This window comes from Tenebrio molitor, chromosome 5 (assembly GCF_963966145.1).
Source record: "Tenebrio molitor chromosome 5, icTenMoli1.1, whole genome shotgun sequence".
Classification (NCBI taxonomy): Eukaryota; Metazoa; Arthropoda; class Insecta; order Coleoptera; family Tenebrionidae; genus Tenebrio; species Tenebrio molitor.
The window spans coordinates 22,084,832-22,108,094 of record NC_091050.1 but is presented as its reverse complement, the minus strand read 5'-3'; the positions used below and the strand labels follow the sequence as shown (position 1 = coordinate 22,108,094).

The 23,263-nt window shown below is 34.7% G+C and overlaps 1 protein-coding gene and 1 long non-coding RNA gene across 6 annotated transcripts in view; both read left to right on the top strand.

Annotated features, from left to right (window-relative positions):
* The window catches only part of ush (Zinc finger protein ush), a 180,377-nt gene that overhangs the window by 67,595 nt on the left and 89,519 nt on the right, over nucleotides 1-23,263 (top strand). The gene's annotated exons all lie outside the window — the stretch shown is intronic.
* On the top strand, nucleotides 15-5,437 carry LOC138130309 (uncharacterized). 3 transcript variants are annotated; one of them, XR_011159546.1, is made up of 3 exons: nucleotides 15-472; nucleotides 524-618; nucleotides 696-5,437. It is a non-coding gene; the product is annotated as an uncharacterized lncRNA (long non-coding RNA). The 3 variants fall into 3 exon arrangements; XR_011159547.1 differs by having other exon boundaries at nucleotides 15-477; XR_011159545.1 differs by having other exon boundaries at nucleotides 15-618.

Below are 23,263 nucleotides of genomic sequence, written 5' to 3'. Positions count from 1 at the left end.
TGAAAATCGAGCTGTTTCTTTTTCTGTGTTAATTCCCGGACTCCTACGCAGGGCAGGGTGATAAATTAAACCGATAAAAAGTAAATGAAAAAGTAAAACAATCCGCTAATCAAACAGCAGATAGCATCTATCGCGGAATATTTATAAATGCAAATGAATATGAGTGAGATCTTTTTATCGTACCAAGGTCGGGCATGAATATAATCAGACCCTAATAAGTCCGGTAATTGCATGTATAATTTAACAGAAGGTGCCATGATAAAACCGTATCGAAAATAATAAATTCTAATTTATTCGAAGACTGTCTAGTGTTCATGCGCAAAGCGTCTCCTCGCGGTTATCTCTTTTGTGCAATCCTGCATTTCAGAAAAAAGTTTCTTGATACTGGATGGTATCGCGCACTTGACCGCAATGGATGAAACTTCTGTACCAGATGTACCAAGTCTGGTCGACGCTTTTGCACCAAGACCACGTTAAGTACCCACCGATTTTTAGATTAGAAATCGAACATAAATATTTTTAGTTGAAATTGTTTACCGAAGCAAGACAGGCGCATTCCGTCGAATTAACGACGACCAGAGGTATTTACGTTTTATTGAATCACGCCATCAAAAAAAGGTAATTAACTCATATCGCCAATAAAAATTAATAGCCTGAATTTTTTAATGGGGAGGGATTCCTATATTTTATTTAAGAATGTGGTCGAGTGCGGCGTTGGGAAATAAAACCTATGTCTGTGATTAAACCGAACTGATATCTGGACCGTACAACTTGACGATTTTGATTTACGGGACCTGAGGGGGCGTTTTATGGACATAAAGTCAGTGGAGGCAAGAAAAGGACTTTTCTTGGATTTTTCTTAATTGCCTACATTTTTTTTTAGCAATATTCAGTGGGGGACACACTTAAGACGAAGACAGTCTGATAATTTCGTTATCTGTAGGAATAGAAATTTGAATTTTTACACAGTCCTAGTACTTCAAGAGATGCATCTTTTGGGGTACTCATGTTAACTGCAACCCAGCCGCCTGCGATCTCGCAAAAGGAGCCAAATCTCGATAATTTGCTTGGCGATGGAAATATCAAAAGAAGATATCACAAAAATTGTTCAACAGTCAATTTGGACCTCGTGTACCGAGTTTTGACGCAAAATTCATATTTTCATTTTTTATTAAATAATGTTGTTTCAGTTTTGAATAAAGTGTCGTGAAAACTAAGGAACTTCGTTAAAAACAAAAGGAAAAAACATTTTTTTTTTAAATTTTATTCAACAAAAACTGAAACAGGTAACGAAGCACATGTGAGAAATGACTAAGAAACATTGAAAATATGTAACTAAAAAATGTGAATTTTGCATTGGTCTCCGTACAAAGAATTAATTTACAGTAAGAGTAAAGAAGGCAAAGCTTTCGTTCACGCGAATTGCGTATTCGTCCACTCAGTTCAGTTTCGTGGACGAAAGCCTTGCTCTAGAGTGCTGTATTTGGTTTTGTTCGATACCTTCGTAGAAAATAAATCACATTTTTGGCCGGATCTGTTGCTATGGAAAACAATTAAATACAACATAAACAAAGTTCTGTAACGTCAATAAAGTGGTTGTGTGCACGTAGTGGAAATTGTGAAAATGGTTGAGTTCCTGATGATGTCCTGGAAGAGGCAAGTGCCGCGAGTTACCGTAGAATTGGAAAAATTTACGACTGAATGAAAACCAGTGAGTGAAAGACAGTGAACGAAAAACGATCAGCGAAAGTGAAGTGAACGAAAGAGAAACCTTCACCCACTGGTAACTATGGGTACAGACTCACTTTCTAGGGAGGTATCGACCAAAAACTTTTTACAATCCCTTCAAATTTCTACTCCAAAAAATGCCGAAAACATCCCCTCGTTGTAAGTGCGATACGCTGTATTTAGACAGAATGAATGAAAATAATATTATTTTTATTTCTATTTTTCGAGAAAATCTCCGCTACAACTTGACAAATGCCCAGAATTTTTTAGTACTGAGCAGATTGGGTCACCTTAGCATATTTTATTTAAATGGTGGGGTATTTACTATCATTTTAATGAGCATTTAGTGATAATTAATTGATAATAAAAGAGGAGGTAAATGTCAAGTTTAAAATATACTGTGGTCTAGCTGATCGATAGTGACTGATAATAGTGGAAATACAGTTACTTGACTTTTGTGCATTAAATATGCAACATACCTACCAAAACATTATTGCATTAATTATGTATACTCCAATTAATGACCAGTCTAGTCGATTTTATTATTTATAATTGAGCTTGCTTGCTAATTAAGTTTTGAAATAAAAATTTGTCATTTTGACAGGTGCCATTCAAATTTTTGCGTTTTTATAACTAGTAGAACATCTCCTTGGAGGCACCCTTCGAACTAGACTGTTAGCGATAAAACACTTTATCATTTTATGCTATCGTTTCTATTATATTTATTTTTAGTTATTTTAATACAGCTGTCATTTGTATCGAAATAGATCAGCTTTAGGCATTTTTACCCGTTAATTGTCCCCCAGGCAATGCTGATCGATGGGTGGCTTTTTAGGTCGATTCTAATCGGATCGAGTGACACTTTTTTAAATTCTTATGCATTTCCTCAGTATTTGGGAAAAATACGACCCGACCGTAGATAACAGGTGTGAAGTGCTATCTCTGGATCTGTTAAAAATTTTAAAAATCGTTTTGTATTTGTGGTATTTTTCGTAAACACAGTTATGGCACGATTTGTTCGTGATAAAATTTTTCTTGTACTTGTATTACATGGTAGTTGTAATAAATGGGACTATTGGTATCCACTGGTCAACACTTGGGTAATATTACGGGAAAATTCCTTAAATAAGTCAGGTATCTTGATGTACATCAAAATTCCAAAGCGCTAAATTTTGCAGGTTTACACTTCAAATTGTAAAATGCGTCGTCTTTAATCTAAACACAGGGAAAATAACTTTTAATTTAGTGTCACAGATTACAGCAATTTGCTTCAACTATTTTTCTGCACGTTCTCATATTTTTCCAACAGCGGTTAATTTACTTCGTTTTTACTGCAACAAGCATATTTTTATTTTTATGAGTCTTATTTATCAGCCACTGTGACATTAAAATGCATAGGTGTTATTGAATTGTAGAGGGGAAAAGCTTTGCGTTACTGCAAGGATTTTCACAAGAAAGAAATTAATACATACTTCAAGAAAAATATTTTTCATTAATGGAGAATGTAATTTTAAATAAGAATAAACAAGAGCTACAAAAGACGTTAAATTTATTTTCTTGGTCGAATCAAAAGTGTAACGAAAGGTCGTATGTGATTTAGATATTATTTAAAATGAAATTATAAGTACATATGTAGATAGTACCCTTTGGAGACTTTGTTTTTTGTAGCTTTGTAACCTAAAATGATAAGAATATAATATAGCATAAAAAAATAATGGTAAATGAATCCTGCCTGGATGCCGTGCAGCTTTTTTTTATAAAGTAATAATATAGGTATAAAATTGGTCAACAACTTTTATGTGTGTTTCGTTTTTTATGGAAGCCCAGTATAGTATAATATATCAGATAAGTTTACATATAATTATCATTAATTATGTTTACTTGTAATGATAAAATTAAATAATTAAGAACTTCCAAGAAAAAAGTGCTAGACCAGCCCCTCTAGTAGTTACATTAACGGACTATTATTTCACACCAGCACATTTAATATGCCCTTAAGGCTACGTAATTATGCATGTTTTACGATCACGATAATTTAATTTAAACGGCCTAAAACATTGAGTCGTAAAACTAATTTATAAGCGGACTAAATGAAGGAATACGTATAATTATTTTAATTAATTAAAAAGTGTAATTTTATCTTATCTCCATTCCTGATATTAAGATTAATTGCTTTTGTGGGATAGATATAGTGTTCGTTTATTGTGGTGGTATGCAAATCATGTGAAATATGTGACGGAATGGAAATTACAATATTAGGATTCTATTGCACCATTGTGTTTCGTTGCATGAAAAAATGATGAAAGCTTTTCAGGACGATGTAGAGAACTCTCCGTGGAAATGCGTAATATAATTAAGTCCAAGCTAAATTAATAGACCAGACACGAAGCCGGACTGTAGGAAGGAAGTAAATTAGTCGATGTGGATTTCAGTTGAAAGAATTTGGAGTTGAAATTGTAATTTTTAAAATGGTCTTATTTCGTTAACATTGATTTAACTTCTTGATATTTTGAAGTGATACATTCAGTTTTTTTTTTAATCCTTCTGGATCGTCAACTGAAAGTTACAGTACTGAAGGACTGAAGATTGAACGTCATTAAGTATTTTACAAAATGGGTGTTGCATTTGCTGATTATGCAGCAAAAACATATTTAATTTCATTTTCCAGACGATGCATTTGGAGAGATCATCGTCATTCATTATTTAACGATTTATAATTAGTAATGGAACATTCTAAGAAGAAAAGAAATATCAAAATATTTTTTGGAACTCCGAAAGCATAAACATCATTGATTGTCTTTCAGTTGAGATATTATGAAATTTTTTGAACCACTTGCACAAGAATATTCACGAAACAAACTGAAATGTCGAAGAAGACTTGTTTTTAGACTTTATTGGTTTACCAATCAACAACACAATTGATGCAGAAGTTCATAAACATCGACATCAAGTCTTCTTCCCATTTCTAAATTAAAAGTAGAGAAAATTTTCCGAAAAAAGAAAGTGATTACAGCAATGGCAGTACATATACATTAAATAATAGTTATTTATCGTACGAGTGTGTTATGTTGGCAATAAGTCACGCGAGAAAAAGTTTATTAGGTATAATTTTCTCAAGCATAAACCCAAAATCCACTTTACTGTTAATATTTCTCGTGCTTTTGGTAATTTTAAAATTCTGTTGAATTTGTGATAACAATAATTCATGTGTGATTAATGATAAATGATAGTCAAAGGTGTACAGAACATAAGGTGCCTTATTTGCTTACATACTATTGGCAGTTTAATCTGATAAAAATGATAGTAATATCAGATAAACTTGTTAGGAGGGATCTAGCATGGGTAGAATAATAATGTTTACACCGCAAAACATTTGCCAAAATTCGGAAATTTTGCTTTTTGTAAATAAAAATATAGTTAAATAATAAGAGCATGGCGTCTACTAAATATGTATAGTGAGCGTAATTTTTTCTTTAAGAGTAATTCATTTTTAGATTTTCTTCATGTTGATAGGTAACTTTTTTTGTTTCTTTAAATTGCAAAAATGTGTAAATAAATTAACGATTTTTTTTTTGAAACTTGTAGACACAATAATATCTAATAATAAATCTCTTGTAGTGTAAATATCTTCATATGTTATAGAAAACAGAAACAATAAACTTTTGTGAGCCGCTGACTGACGATCCAGCTATTCACACTGTATATTCTACGTTGTGTTTTTCTTTTTCCAACGTACGCGTGATTATAGTCACGGCATAAAGCAGGAACGACATTACCACAACAAAGAACGGTTTAGCATCTCTGCTAACAGGTGATTATTACTCCGGTTTAAGGCAAACCGGAAAGCGGTTGTGTTTGATCTAGTTTATGATTTGACAGAGCTTGGTGTATTTTTCTTGCAATTTGACTTTTAAAATATTTTTGTCGTGGAACTTGTGTTGCATTTTAAAATTGACGGAGAACATCACGACGTCGGTCGGTGTCGCAACAGCCTTTAGTAGATTAAACCGACATTTATTTAAATGCGAGCTCGCTTTGAAGTAACATGTAACGTATCAGAATCTGATTGTTGAATTATGCCATTAGCTATAATCTCACGGTTGCGTAATAAAATGAGGCCGCCGCGGCTTCGGTCCGTTTCCGTTTTCGACTCGTTATCATCGCCTCCATAATTGGTGGAGATTTTCAGCTGATCAGTAAAATAATTGCGTCATTAAAGTGAAAAATTTATAAGAATCCGTGGCACGGCCGGGGCTGTAAACTATAACAGATCGTCTGATATTCCGGGGCGATAGTTCCAACGACCATGTGCTTTCGACAAGTTATCGTTACTTACCTGTTACAAACGCATTTTCGTCCACAATCTCGTACGTTCAATCCGGAATCTCATTAATAAGCAATAGCATTGTCGAGTATGCGTGACATTGTATGGATATTACCTAAGCTGTAGGGTAAGATTGATAACGATTGATAAAACTCTTTACAGTACGTATACGCGAACAGACCGTTAAAAATGGTGAACAAATATACGACGAGAGCCACGATAAAGGAATATTATTATACGCGTTATTTATTTCGCATTGAATGCCACTTCCATGTTCAGTTGCTCTTCCACTCTTCTACTTCTTCTTATCTGATCTTTTTACCTGGAATTGTTAATTCTAGTGCAACATTTGGTGCTGTCGAAGTGTTTGACCGCTGACAGCTCACCTGGTTGTCCTGCTTATTACTGCTTAAGATCAGGAAGATATAAAACAACAGATGCGGGATAAGGGTCACATATTTCCTAGTCGGGTACCTGTCTTGTCTTTAAACGAAATTACATGACTTACGCAAGTACCCACATGGTTATTACCTGAATTTAAAAATTGTCTGCTGGTCACAGTCTGTCTTCATTATACCACGCTTGTTCTGTTTTTGCTCTAGAAAACTGCAGAATGACGAATATATTTTAGTAGTTTGTTGAGCAATTTAGTTTCCCGCAAGTAGAAAAAAAAACAGGAGGTTCCAATTTGTTCCCTGTGGCACACCTGTATAAGGAACAAAAGAATCAGATGTAAAGTCGCGATATTTAACAACAAAGTCTCTGTTATGTAAATTGGAGAAAATGCTTTAATTAATGATCCCTACAAGTTACATCACATTATCCTTTGCGGTCTATGATTTTCAATACATACTGAGAAGAGACAACCTAGTTTTCGATATTTGCTTTTTTTGCACAAGAATTCTAACAAAGTTGCAATTTGAATATGTTTTGGCTAAGAGGCCGATTTCAAGTTGAGTTGCAACTTGTATTGTCATGGTAACGGCACAAAATTGCAAGTTTGAGAAAGATGACGTATATTAGTAATTAATGTGTAGGACAAAGATAGCTACACATTTGCGCTGCACCACCTATTTGTCACCCTGACTTGAAATCGGGCTCTAAGGTGTTGGAAAAGGTTCAACCTAATGTGACAAAAATCAGCTCTTAAAAATTTTGCACAGCTTGAGTAGACAGAAAAGATTTAGAGAACAGCGAATTTGTGGAAATGGTGTAGGTAATATTTGAAAATAATTACAGTTTGGGACAATGGAGTCTTTTTTAATGGTAAATGTTATCAAAGCAGTGGTAGGTAACCAATAGAGTTTTGGAAAAGCCCCAAGAATTCATAAAATTGCAATTACCAGAATAGAGAAAAGGAAAAAACTGAAATTGTACTTTATTGCTACAAATGAACCGGCACTGTGGGTGGATTTCGTCAGAAATCTTGGAAAAAAAAAATTAAGTTCCTATATGTGGTGTGGTTACTGCGGTTACGATAAAGACCCCTAGAATCATGTTGAGATATCGACTGTTTGTTTAAATTTCCGGTCAAAGTTGGCGTTGAAGGGTCGATTGTGAACGCACCACTCGTCAGTCTGCAGAGTAAAAACACAAACAACGCAAATACTCAAATAGTGAGGTTAGATTTAAACAGTTGATCCGCGATCCGTAGTCCGTTCACAATCGACTCTTCAACGCCAACTTTAACGAGAAATTTGATTTAATGAACACCCAATAGTATTGATGCACGCGTTTTTGATGTGTTTGTACTAAAGTTGACAGTGAAGTAACAAAAACAATACTTATTGTCAATTATGGGTTATTCACTCAGTACCTATTGGTAGTACTGGTCAGTAGTCCTCTGTAGGTAACGAGCGTTCAGAAAAAATGTGGTCAAGAAGGCCGTGATTTTTCTTTTTTGCAAATGGAGCAGTGATTTACCTACACCCCCGCAATGCTGAGGGATGCACTGCTAAGGTGCGCAAATCGAAACTATGATAATCATATTAGCCACAAAGTTAAAACATCCGAATTACCAACATTGAAAAGTTGAACTTATCTTTACGACAATCAAAAGAATCTGAATCAGCACCGGTCGTAACCTACACCAGCCAAGAGTCGTGAACCTTATACCAAGAATTCTTTGTCATTTTGTTGTGTCTACTCCAGAGAAATCTGGTACGGACAATTCAGTAGCTTACATATTATGCATAATGCAGGAATATTGTAATCTGGTATAAATCAATAAAATCATCATGACAAAAATGAGAAATGATGCTAAAAGTGTCAAATAACATAGCAAAATGTGTAGTTACTTACGCCTTAGAATGGAGAGCGTTTGTTAGTTGGTGTCCTTTGACATTCCTTCCAGATACATTACTTCTTTTTGAAATTGTCAATTTAAAGTAATAAACTTTCTCACTCTAAGAAAACCAAAAAACTCTCGTTGCTTGGTCCTAAATACAACTGTTTTTTGCAAAAAAATATCGCATACCACAACTTGTTCACCAAATAAATAGCGTTGAACACATCGGATGTTCATATTAAAATTTCCTGTTAAAGTTGGCCTTGAAGAGTCGATTGTGAATGCACCAAGGATGATAAAGCTGTTTAAATCTAACTTCACTTTTTGCGTTGTTTGTGTTTTTATTTTGCAGACTGACGAGTGGTGCCTTCACAATCGACTCTTCAACTCCAACTTCGACCGGAAATTTTAATGAACACCCGATATTATGGTTTGATAAATTGATGAAGCAACGCCATACGTTAACAGAAACAAAAGCAAGCGTAAGACCAATTGACCACCATGCGTATTATTTCTGTTTGTAGAAAAAACTTTTTTTTTAATCAAATTACTTGATTAATTACTAATGATAATCTAATTCTATTGGATATGGTGTAAGACAGATTTAGACTTTTTGATCTCTGGAGACCAACAATTTGTCGTTGCGCTGACTCCTTTTTTACGTTTTATGATTCGTTATCTGTTATATACTTGTGGTATTTTAATTAACATGTCACATCATTACTTCAGCAACAGTTTCAAGAAATAATTCCAAGGTTGCCCGACAAGTTATTAACTCTGTAGATTTAGATCCTACTTATACCAGAAGCGATAAAAACGATCGTACAAACTGATGCGATCAAAATAATTTGTTTTTCTCGTAGATTAGAAATACTGAATTCATTTACAGATTATTGCGTTATTAGAAAGAAGGAAATTACATTTTTAACAGTGTACGTGTTGAAAAGAAAGAATTATTGTTTCGGATCGTAACTAGCGGGAGTTCGAATTAAAAATAGAAAATTTATTATTTATGTCCATAACGTGGCACGGTTTCTTTAGATCTGACCTAAAGATACCGTTTTACTATTTATTTGTGTTTTATCCCATAATATATCATAACGATTAGCAATCCATGAGAAATGTCGTTCAAGAAAGCATCGTAAAGTCCGAAATGATGTACTCACAATATACTCGTACTATTCTGCCAAATCTTGATAACGTGAAATTACAGGAAAAAGTGTTAGAATTAGAGAATACAAATTAACAAATTATTTACAAAAGGTAATTAAGATAGAATCAGGTGTGGCGAAAGAAATGATAATTTATGTTATGCAAGCTAGTGTTTCCATTTGTTCAGCACACAGTGAAAATGTATAGTTCAGGTGGCAACACTGATTACGCCGGGTCATATTTTTAGCAGTAGGTACATTAGAATTGAATGAGGAGTTTAGGTTTCCCAAAATAATAATCGACACAGCAGTGAGAAAAGATGTCAGTCAGTCAGCGACTTTTAAAAGCTGCAGAACTGATTTAAATTTTAGTAGAAAAGTTTACAATCAGGTCAGGCTATCTTAGATAGTTCTTTAAAACGTTGTAACGAATTCCCTTAATTTGCGTTTGGAAACGGAGATAAATCCGGAGCGGACGTGTTATCTCCATCACATGTTAATTACCGTTATTTAATTTAGAATGATCCGCCAAAGTGGGTGGTTAATTTGTCCGTCGGTGGAAGTTTGAAAGTGCATGACACGAGATATCTCCGCTTTTATCCCGTGCATACAATGGCCTAGGAAACAGTGTTTTTGATGTTACTGCCGGATCTCGTCTAAAATATGCACTTATCAGTCGAGAAATAGAAAAGCGTGATGGCTCGGTGGCGGTACCAGCATCTGATAGTTCTTGGCTTTCCTATCGTTCTATCTGGCAGTTTGGCGAGGGTATAACAGATTATTCTCGGCCAAATAGAGATAAGCCCGGACGGAGGGTCCGGCTAGTGGATGAAGTGGGAAAAGCTCACTTGACCACTCGTTAAATAAAATAAACCATTTAAAGACCTAAACAGAAGGGGCGACGACTTACTTATAAATTCCACCAGCTGACGTAATAGCCGCCGCCGTCGCCGCTCTATCGGGATGAGAATATGGGCCGCTCAACGCCGCCGCATGGGCTATAAAGAGGATGTGTGACGCCCGGTTTACGTCCTCTATGCTAATACACCCTTTCCTCTACCCCACGGACGCGTATCGCGCATTTGCACACCATTACCTGCCCGATATTAGACCTGCACGATAAAGGAGGCGAAGCGGCCGTCCCCTTTTTGGCACTTCGAAAATGCACATATTCCAATCAAGACACTTTTTGAATTTATTTTTGAAATGTTTTCAAATTTTTATAATAATAGACAGACCCTCAAAGTCGACACGCTGACACGCAATAACTCCGTTTCTGAGTTCGATGCCGGTAAGTCGTAAAACCGGGTTGTCATAAATCAATAATAATCACCGCTAACACACGCACATGCACATTTCTTTTGTCGGGAAGATACTTGCGCTCGGCTCACGTTAACCAATTGGCCATCCTCGTTCTGAAAGCTGTATGCGGGCGTAAGAGTGAGAAAACATGATGTTTGGAAGATACCAGGGATAGTACCTACTTTAGAACAGGAAATCCAAAAAGTTGAATTGTAACATTTTAATACCAGTAGAATGGTCTAAACTGCTTGTAATTAATTAAATAATTATTATTCATGAAATGTTTTGGACGCACTGGAATGTGTCAGCGCTTCGGTCGTTTTATGGCTTAGAGGCATCTGGCTCAGAAACAGAGTATATAAATGTACATTTGGATAGACTTTCGTACACAAAAGTAAAACAAGAAGCATATTTTGTCTATCCCCCACCTTCTTCCAGGGAATCCCCCTGCCTGGTAAAAGGAACATCTGTTAGGGACCTGTCTTATTGTTTCCTGGACAGTTTGACAGTAACAGTAAATATGTTTTGAATAACAGCAGAAGAGTGGTGGATAGCGAGCAGTCATGCTGAACTGGAATTTGGGGGTTGTCATCGGTTCACATAATTGTCTATTTGTTCGTTATTGCTTGGTAATGATGTAGTTGAGCCTGAATAACGGTTAGTTGTCGGGTCAGTGGTGGGAATGGATGGTAATAAATCAAATTACATTTGGACATAATAAACAATTAAGAATGAAAAATACAGTAAACTCTCTATTTTCGGTCACCTCTAAAAAACGGCTAGTTTTGAAGTTTCCAGAACGGACGTGTTTTATTTATTCTTCACTCTTAATAACGGCCACCTCTCTATAGCGGTCAGTTTTACAATAAATTTTAAATTTAAATGGCCGCTATTGACTGGTTTTACTGTATACAAAAATTTCAAAAAACAAAATAGGAAGGGCAAGGCGAGGTGGTCGAGGTTTCATATCTATTTACTGAATATATAACATTGTAAAATTAATAAATAATGTTGGACAAAATGAATTGTAGCATATCTTGACAAAATTCGCTATTGGCCGGTTTGGGGAAAAACAGTTTTTGTAAATTTTTAGTCGGCAAATTCGGCATTCAAGCCGGTGTAACTTGCAAAAAACTGAACGGTCCGGAAAAATCAGGCGCCCAATGAAGCGTGAGGTGGACTCCTTATCTTTCTGCAACGGCAAACAATTCGGGTCTTGTGTTAGTTCCGATTTCAGTAGTGGGAATTAATCTGGGAGATGGCTGATGAAATGCGACCATTACGGATGATGCACTTTGAAGAGACCAGCGGCCCCTTTCCCCGTTGGTAGAGGAAAGGCGACCGGGTTATTGATGAGAAGTCATGTGAACCGGCCTTACTAATCGAGATATCACGCCATGGTGTGAGAGGAAAAAAACTGCCGTGGCCGGGTGTTCTTTTGCTTAATTCACACCTAATAACAATGTTTATTGTTATCGGGCACTGTTATCGCATCGTAAAATTATTATAATTAAGCGCATGCACATTTTGGAAATTTAATTTGATTTAATGTGCGCGGTGAAGTCTAATGCCCGCTAATAACAATGTGAATTGATTTTTATCATTTTATTGGTTGGCTGTTATTTGCGTTTCGTTATTGCAGCCGATAAGGTTAAGTGTGAGTTTTCTTTGGCGTCGACGTGGGCGATCATTAGAACGAATATTTTAACTTGCGGGATTTTAGAAAAAAAAGAATTATCTTGACGATAAATCAAGTTCCTAACACTTAACACTCTGACGTTGCTACGCTCACAATTTAATCAGGAATATTCCAATAATTTGATAAGGGCGGTAAAACCTGGGAAGTATAATTTACTGGAGATTATAAACAATATTGATGGATGATTTTAAGCTTTGTTGCACTGGAGATATCGAGTTCAACAAGAATTTAAATATCAAAATCATCGAATATTTTATCAAGTGAGAATAAATCACATGGAACTATCTTAATGACATTTTTGTCTGTGGTATTTCAACGCATCTCATTGAGTTTATCATTAGGAAAAAAAATCAAATAAATGAAGGGATATAAATATAAATTTTTCAGCATCATTTATTTGTCAAGTCGACAGATCCAAATTGTGTTTAAACGAACTCCAAATATATACTTATAAAATAGTCATCGATAGAATGATAAATGAAGAACAACAAGAGAAACAAGAAACAATGGTTGGAAGAATATGAAATAATACAGTAGAAAAAATTTGATTGTTTAAATTTTTTATAACTTGGTATTATTCAGCTTGCAAATTTCTTATATAAAATATTTCTGAACTAAAGAATGGAATTACTTTTGTATCCTCCGCGTTATCCAAGTAAAGTGTTTTCATAAGCTGTAATTTATTTAATTACCTCTTTTAAGTTGAAAATATATTTTTTAAATTATCGTTCCGTCGCGTATTTTGTAAATCTGAAAAAACTTAGCAAGAGGTTCAGAATAGTAACTTTAGAATTCGTCTTACATATTCTAATACACGATATGTAATTATAAATTAAGAGAAAGTTTGCTCACCTTTCGTAGATCTGTTGTTGGAAAACTAATTCTTAATCATCTGGGAATCGCAGTTTGGGATTTCGTTCCACACAGTGGCACAAAAAAGTTTAATATTTTATTTTTATTGCTGGATGTTGATTTCCAAAAACTCGGGATCAGCTTTCAAATTTATTGATTCCATTAAAAACTAAGACACATGTTTTCAAAATTTGATGTGATAGCAATGTTTTCTTACGAACAGAAAAGATTAACAAAGAAAATATGAAAGAGAGCATTCGTTGTGTTATCTCAAATACACATTTCAAAACAAAGACTTTTTCTTAATGTTACAAATGTCTAGACAAGAAAAATTATTTAGATTTGAGTCTGCAGCGCCATAAATTATGCAATGTGTATCTGAATGTACGACATCTATCATCTTTAAAAGAATATACAGGCTGTATCCCAAAAGGCGTCGCAACCGAAAACTCTGTGACTGATTGTCGCTGCCTTTTTTTGGGGGACTGCTTGTATATAAAACTTTATGAATTATGAGGTGGAAGAACAACAATAGAAGACAATTTTTAAAAAATCACTTTTGTAGTATCCGGTATTTTTACCTATTTAGGGAAATTCCGTATTCCTGGCAATAACTATTTTTGAATAAAATCTGCAAAATATTCAACATCTGCCACAAAAATTACATTGGATAAATTTCTAAAACGTCAAGTTAGATTAAGTGCAGTAGTAAAAGTAATAGTTATTTATTTACATTACAAATGCGGTAAGCTACATTTTACAGCGCGAGGTTTTTAGATTGAAACACGACCGCGTAGCGGTAAGCGGTACAAAAACCGAGCGCATTATTAATGTATTAATCTTTTTGGCCGACGACCCATTATTACTCGTTTTCTCAAATTTGAAATTTGTTGTAAACAATAATTTTGCAAAACCTATCAAAGACTCACATTTGATTAATGAAATGGCAGAAAGATATCTATTATAACGATAACAGACATGCTTACGATTTACACCCCAAGATGGCGCCCTCAGACTTTAGATGCAAGGTTGGTAGAACTGACTAATTTGTATAGCAGGTTGCCTCGTCGCCATTTAAAACAATAGTTTGAATTTTTTGCCCCGCAAAAGTGACTCGTGACGTCATAATGCACTAAACTTTTACTACAGTCTGTCGATCACGTATTAGGTGTTCCCTCACTAGAATAAAACCCAAAAAACCACCCAATAAACCCCACGGAGCTTATAAACCTTGGGTCTAGTCGAACACAAACATTTCTGGTTTGATTTTACGTCACGAGTTACTTTTCCCTCCGCCCCCCAATTTTCAACGAGGCAACCTACTATACAAATTAGTCAGTTATACCAACCTTGTTTACATGAAAACAATTAAATTATGTTCATTTTTGAAAACTGAAGTGATCAATGGTAGCGGTATCTTGTCTTAGTATAAATGGACTTTATTTATTTTAAGCTAACAGTTTTTTTGGAGGTTCTTGAAAGCCTAAAATGTTCGTATTATTTTACACACTCCGTGCGGTAAAATGACAGATAGTTTTGTTAGTGTGTAAAAATCGAGTTACCGTAGCTATTCAAAATGTGCATCCGTTACCTTGAATTACCAATTAATACGAAATTCCCTAGAATTTGAAAATAAATTTATCTTCATTATTTTCGTTATAAGATATCTTTCCTTTATTTTCGCATTATATTAGAATTTCAATCTTTTTCCAGTCACGATCTCTTCTATAACACTTTGTTGCAAATCGATAACCTATCCTGTAATGTGAAAGATTTCAATCTTACACCACTTCTTCACTTTGAGAAAAAATTATCTAAAAATTGTACTAACTATTGAATTACTGCATCCTTCTTTGCTTAATTTTTTTTTAACTATTACTTTACCACTAGTAGTACAAATATTTAGCATATTTTTAATTGGGGTTACGGTTTTAATATATTTTAGAAGGAAATAGTTTGGAATATTTATAGTTAATTATAATTATTATTTAATTGTTTAACATGAAGCACCAGACGTTCCATACGGATATAACTTGTTGATAATTAGGTACGTGCAGAGCAACAAATAACCTTCTTTCATTCCAGAAAGTAGATCTTTCTTTATTCTATTTCCCCATTGACATAATTATGAGTGTTACATATGTAAGGACAAAGGTATTGTTTAGTGTTGTATAAATCCGTGTGTTCGTTCTTAAATTGCAAAGTGAGAGAGTTTGAGGCGTTGTCACGCAAATGAATCCGGCGCGTTTTGCCGAGATCCGCTAATTTCCCCACTTGTTGCTCGTTGGTGGTGTTCCCATTTTGTTTATTGACGATGCCTATCTCCACATAGTAAGTGCATTTTTCCCGTGTTCCATGAATTTGTTTTGTGGAAAGTCACATAAATTCCGGATCGCGGATAGACACGTCTCTGTTCATAAATTGTGATACAACATGTTATCGTTAAGTCCAGCAACATATCGGCATTATAACGTCCATCAGAGTGTGTTTGAATGTAATCGGTAATCTCATCGTATCATGTATCGGTTGGCCTCTTGTCGTCCAGAAACGGACCAGCATCCATTAACATTAGACGAGTAATGGTATCGACGTAAGCCATGTATCATATTCGAGTTGATGGTGGCCACCACACCACATCAAGCTGGATCTCTGTCGATGGAGATTAGCATCCAACATGTGTTCTTAAGTGACGGGTATGGATGTTGCTTGGCACATAGCCATACACGGTCTGACGGCCGCGGGCAAATATTAGCGGGCTCTGATGACGATGGTAATTAATTGCACCAGCCGGGACAATTAACGATTATTGGCACAAGCAGCGCCTCTAATGCCAGTTTATTAAGTCTCGACCTTGCACTCTTCTTTTTGTCTATCTTCTAGACCGGCTTTGTTTACTTCTTCGAAGGGCACCAACAAAACTAACGGCACTTCTCCTCACAACTCTCTTCAAACGTTAAATCTCTTAACAGAACTCACATCAGATGTCCTTTACAAACTAACCCACTTTTTTTATTTCAACATCTTCACGAAATATTGCATTGTCATTTGCTAGCGGATAACATATGCCGATTCGAAGCTAAAAGTTCACTGACAGTGACACAGGATAATATCAATTCTTATTTTGAACGGTGTAGTCTGCAGCGCTGTATTGTATCTTATGTTTTTACATTTTCCAAAAAAAAAGCAGAATTTGCCAGTTTCATGGTAGTGTTGCACAAAGGAAAAACCGTGAGATATTTTCCTATTTTGCCAAAAAATAACAAGGAATCTTGTATATTGTACGGTGCGAAAATTATAATTTTACAATACTAAATATACTATAACTTTTAAGTATACTCTTCCTCTTCGAACAAGACATCGAACAATAGAGGTATCTGGTATGGTCGCTAAGTAATCTTATTCAACAAAAATTAAGTACTATAGTCCATTTTTTTATTATAGTCCGATGAGCTTAGTCCGAATCAAGAAGTCGACATGACCTGCGTCTGCTTTCGACATTTGACAGCAGTGCATGGTACTACCAATATTTGAAAATTTATTTAGGCAACATGAGACAGATATAACAAATTTCAATTTTTAAGATTTTGAGTTGTGTTCTTTCGTGCTTTGTTGGTTTTTCTGCAAATTCATTCCTCCGTTTTAATTTTGTCTTTCAAAAAACCGCTCCCTTCAGAACTCTTTTGATAACTATTTACATACTTATCAACTAATAGATCAGATATATTAAAAATTGTTGAAAACAGCACTAAACAACCACGTTTAGACTGTCTTTCTTTCTTCCTAGATTTTGTTTCGGCAACGCCATGAATTAGTTTACCCACTTACCTGTTAACTTCCAGTCTTGCAAGTTTCCGCTCAATTCCAATATTATTTTTGCAATTTACAAATTCTGTAAATGAATCTGTCCACATGCTTTTCGTTGGCATCATACGGAGGACATTTTAAGCAAAATTAAACAAAACTATCACAAATAATGTGGTTAAAACCTAACCTAAAAATTTGACGTCGCTAATGTGATAAACGTACAACTTGTGTCTTGCTCGAATCACACATGCTAAAGCGAGATGCATAGTGGGACACGCTTAATACAATACGTACATGAATTCAATAAATAGTTTGCTTACATTATGTTGAAAAGAGATAGCAATATGACAGTTGTTCTGCTTTTTAATTGATACATCGGATTATAATTAAAAAATGGACAATACACAATATGAGAAATTAAATTAAATTGAAATGCTAAGGTTAGAAATGCAGTCATGTCAGAACATCTATTCCCCACTAACTAACTACTAAAAAATTGGTTAGAAAAACTCTGTTCTTGATGGTGTGTTTCACACAGTAGCAAATCCTACAGTCATCTCTGATAATAATTATAATATAATGATTCCTTTCATTCTGATGACAAGCCCATTTTAAGAATACTTATATGTATCGTGTGATCAAGAAAATTTGTAATCGAGACAGCCTTGGAAATGTTGGTGATTGAACTGCACTGCATAAATGCCAAATATAATAAAAAACAAAAGAAGAAGTGACAGATATGATAATTTTAAAATAAAGTATGTATTATATTAATAATTTGTAAATTTTCAAAAAACTTACTACTAGGACATACGTATCAATATGTATTGGATAAATGGCCATAAAATACAAATGGAAGAAAGTGAGGTTAGGAAGTTATTTGTTAAGATTTCGTGTGTACATGTGTACAGCCGTGGTTCAAGTTACAACGAAGTTCCCACCAAAAATCTAATGAAATAATAAGACAAGACATATGGTTTTATTGCCAAGGTTGACTCGATTATAAATTTTCTTCATCACACAATTATATTTTTTAATTTGATGTGGAATACATTAAAAGGAGATTGATTTCTTTTATTAGGGAATGTCATGTTTCAATTGGATATATTCAATTGAATTGTCGCAATATGTCGTGTGAACATTTTTGCAACAGCACTGAAATGTCATCGAAGACCACTACCACTAAACTAGATAAGGGACCAAATTTCAGACAACTTAATAGTTCTTAAAAATATGTTTTCATTGAACGATCCAAAATCTTTTTTGTCGCAAAAGCCAACAGAACAATGTATCGTCCCTAAAGCTTACATGTTGGCCTTTTGTATTGATCTAAAACAATCTTTTATATCCAGAGAACGTTCATCGTGTATATTTTTTAATCGGACACTTTTCTTCATTTAAATGGAATTTTAATTAATTCTAACTTTCCAGGATTAATTGGAAAGTAATGTATAATTTAGATTACGTAAAGTTAACTTATCGTTAAATTTACTACCGTGGTGATTTATTGCAGTTTTTAAGTAGGTATATTTTATCGAAATCAAAGTGATATGGTTACATTTCTTGAATGTAATTCTTTCAACAGTAAGGAATGTTTGGTAGGTATCAATTTCTTCATTCTCATACTTTCTATAACAAGCTATACAGTATAAATGTATTCTTCATTTTTAAGTTCTTTCAATGGTTCTAACACTCTTATATATTTTTCTGTTAGTGTTTTTGTCAATATGTATATCGTAACTGTAGGATAGGATTTTTAGCATAATATTTCGTAATTCTGTTTTTATTATTTAAGATTTTAAGCTCAACACTGAGAAGATTAGTAAACTTCATTTCTGAGTTCGATGCCGGCAAGTCGTAAACCCGGGTTGTCATAAATCAGTAATAATCACCGCTCAACACCCGCACGTGCAACTTTCTTTTGTTGGGAAGTACTTGCGCTCGGCTCACGTCAACAAACTGGCCATCCTTGTTCCGAAAGCTGCGTGCGGTCGTAAGAGTGATGTTTGGAAGATGCCAGGTAAGGGATAGTACTTTAGAACCGAAAATCAAAAAAAGTTGAATCGTAAGCAGTTTGTGATGCTCTATGAGCAGCATTACGTCTTCCCGTCATAAAATGTTTTGGACGCACTGGAATCTGTCAGCGCTTCGATCGTTTTATGGCTTAGCGGTATTGGACTCAGAAACAGAGTATGGCACTGCTACTTTCGGGAACCAAAGAAACATCTGAGTGTCATTTACTTCCTTTGCTTCATACAGTTTTGTAGAACACTTATTCTTCTCCAGTTCTTATAAATTGAAGGACAACTCCTTTTAACAAAAAAGCAAAGCACATTTGTGTAAGAAACCTTCTGTTAGAGCTTTCATCTTGTGGAGGTGTTGTGAAAGAGCCGCTTATGCAATAAATCGCTATTACATCATAGTCGTAGTTTGCTTTGTTTATCACAACCACAATGTTTTTAAATTTCAAAGTATTTGAAAATCCAACAATTATTAAAATTTAACATAACAAAAAAAAAGTTTTGTTAACGATTTATTGATCTCTGTATCTAAAGAAATTACTACTTTACCAGAATTTGTCACTATTGCACTGGGGCATTCTCTTTAGTGTATTTTTGGTGCGTGTACTTTTTTTCTTTTAACAAGAATTGATTGAAGCAAATTTAGTGGGTTGGTAGTCCTGATGAGTTGGTAACCCTCATCATTGTCTTCACTCATATGGTGCAAACCTAACAAAAAATCACAAACGTTTATAATCACGTGGTATAAATATGCTTCAAAATTGAAAACAAAAAGAAAACTGCTTCTGAATAATATTTTGGAGTCTGCTTAAAATGAATTTTATTTAGTAGCAAAAGATTTCCAAGAGTTGAATTGTAAAGTTTGTGTTCGTTTAGCTGAACGTATTTATTGAAACTGGTATCGGTGTTAAAATGTCTCTTTGTCAGATGTATTATTCGCGGTGAAAATAGTGTGGAAGCCCTTGAAAGGATGTCGGTGAAACCCGGCGAGTCCTTCGAGTGGAAACGATGGCAATTTTATTGTGAAACGCGTCCGAAGTGGTCGCGAGACGCGCGGTGGATAGCGCCCTTAAGTGGATGTGCGATTTGAAGATTGCCAAGTATGGAGGTGGCAGCAATTGATTTCTTATAACGTTGTGGGGACGGCGAGGTGGGAGGGTTGGCGGCGGTGTCGGCCGGCTTATCTCCAACTCCCAGATTGAATATATTTCATATGTTTTCATTGAACTGCAGCTGGCTACCGGCGCTATCACTCACCACCACCGACGTCCATTATGAACGCCATCACAACCCCACACCGCCATTTTTAAGATCGTTAAATCCACAAAGCTGTATCTCGTCCGCACTGCTCCAGTTACAAATTACTGCATTCGCAATGTCACCTAAGCCACCAATCATACGTTCGTGGTAATTTTTCGCCGCCGCCCGGGGTGGATTAAATCCGATTTTTTAAATGTCCGATGTGATTTAAACAAATTCGTAGTATCTCCGCCAACAATAATAAAAACAGCCATTATTCGTAGGAGCTCAAGGCGACTGCATATCAGCACAATGGCTTTGTTGTGTTCGTTGTGATAAGAAATCTGCGCTGATAAGAGGCGAACGGTCGTGTTGCGATAACCGTTTCAAAATGGAATATTCGTGCTATTCGTATGTTGTCTTATCGAGCGATATCGCCGCCCCAATGACAGAATGTTCGGGCCCTTATCAGTACGGATAACGCTTTGCGATTAAAAAATGTTGCTCGCTCCGACCAGACGCTAATGGTTCGGTACTTGTTTTGTAAAAAGCTAAATATAAACCGACATTTTTATTTATACGCACTAAACTAACATGTTATTTCAATTATTTTGTATCTTAACAACATTTTTATGGTAACCGAATGCGATGGGCATTTACTCGCTTTTATCATATTCAAACGCAATTTAACTTACGCATTCCCAATCAAATCTCCACAATTATCGAATAAAAACATTTTTTATCCGCGGCGATTATAACTTTTTTTTGTACAAACACTACTGTCATTTCGAGTTGCGACAAAGTGTACTTTAAAAAACAAATTAATATAAAATATAGTGTAATCTAGTTATCTCATTTTCAGTAAATAAGCTATCTAAAATGAATTTTGTAAAATTAAGCCAATCGAAAACACAATTAGCCATTAGTAACTAAATGAACAATTAATTACCAATAATAACCGTCAATATTTACTTCTTAATTTCAAGAAGTTTTCCAAACTCTTCAAGATTTCTAGTAAAGAAATCTCACTTGTATAGCCGCGGTTTAGCCCTCAACCAAAATATTTTTCTGCAGATGCTACATACTAGAAATTAAACTACCAAATATGTATGTCTTACGTTAAACGTTTTCAACTGATTTGTCAAGTCTTAAAGATCATTTTCTGAGACAGTCTACATAGTGTCAACACTCAAATGATATCTATTTATCTATTTTTCCAGTTCTTCTCTTTATTCACATAAGTACATTATTGTTGCTTTTTTTTATCCTTTTCATTCATCTCTCTTTGGTGTCCGTAAGGGTTGGTAAGAGTTCAACGAAAGAAATGTAGTTCTTTGCTTGTCTTAAAACGTTCACTTTTTTTAACCTCCACTTTCATAATTGTTACACAAGGTTATCATTTAACAAAACACATCCTTAAACGAATTTGTCATTTTAAAACAGTGGTTTCGAACCATGAAAACACGCACCCCTGAGGGTTCAAGACTTTATGATGAAAAACGTAGGCAGTTGCAGAAACGCACAGAGTAATATCGGGTGTTCAATTAAATTTCTCCTCAAAGCTGACATTGAAGACTCGATTGTGAACGTACCACGCATTACGGATCACGGATATGCTGTTTAAATCTAACCTCACTTTTTACTCTGCAGACTGGCAAGTGGTGCGTTCACAATCGACTCTTCAGCGCCAATTTTGAGGAGAAATTTAATGAGAAATGAACACCGATATGTCGTATTGTAAATTCAATTTCAAAAATCAGTGTGAAATAATTATGGGGGAGCAGGTACTCATTTTGGGAGTTAAAAGGCTACAAACGTAAGAACTACTGCTTCAAACTACAGATTATATTTTGAAAACAAAATTACAAAAGTTAAATTACACTGTGATTTTATAGGTGTAAAATATTTTATTGTTAATAAATGCTGTTGATTTGTTTTTGCATTGCAACCTACACTAGAGATAGAGTACTACCGCTGATACTGATAAGACCTAGCAAATATTCTGTATAGCAGATAATTTAATGAATGAATAATGATGTTGTCAGTCGTAAGATGGCGCACATAGTAACTTTAATCCATGGCCAACTCAAAGTAGGACTGCTGCTAGTAGTTTAATGGGTTGACAACTTTTACAAAATAATTTATTAATATCGGGTGATTTTTGGATTTCACATTTTGCTGATTATGGCTCCCTTATGCAGACATAGCCGACTAGATGTGAAATTTAAAAATCACCCGGTATAATGACTACTTTGACTAATTTATAGGTGCGCAGTTTACTTTTTGGAACACAGACTGTAACATTTCGATTTGTTTGTTAATTTTTATATATTTTTGATAACTCGGATTAAGATTGGTAATTGTAGGAGGTAAATGACTCGCATAGAAAGTGGGTTGTTACTTGTCAGATGCTAAATCTCTCAGACATATCTCATTAAATATCAATAGTTTTATTGTTTTTATTGTTAACATTACAGTGGTTCATTATTCTATAGAAATATTCAGATTTGAAATATCTGATATCCACTCGTATCCTTTCAGAACTTTTTATTTATCTTTCATAGATCAGTACTGTACCCATTTTTTTTTAATGGGAACATACACGGTATATTTACTAATTAAAATAATGAAATTCCTTAAAGAAAATTTTTATGTAATGTATGTAATTGCTTTAGTTTGTCACCATCGAGTGATAATTAAAATTATACCTAATAATTAATAAATAACTAACCATTTTAATTACTTTTAACGGAAAACTCCTGTATTTTCCGGCTAAAAGTATTTTAAATAATTAATTTCGTACCTACGCATCAATAATGAAAATAGACAGTGCGTGGTCTGGTTTTATTATACAGA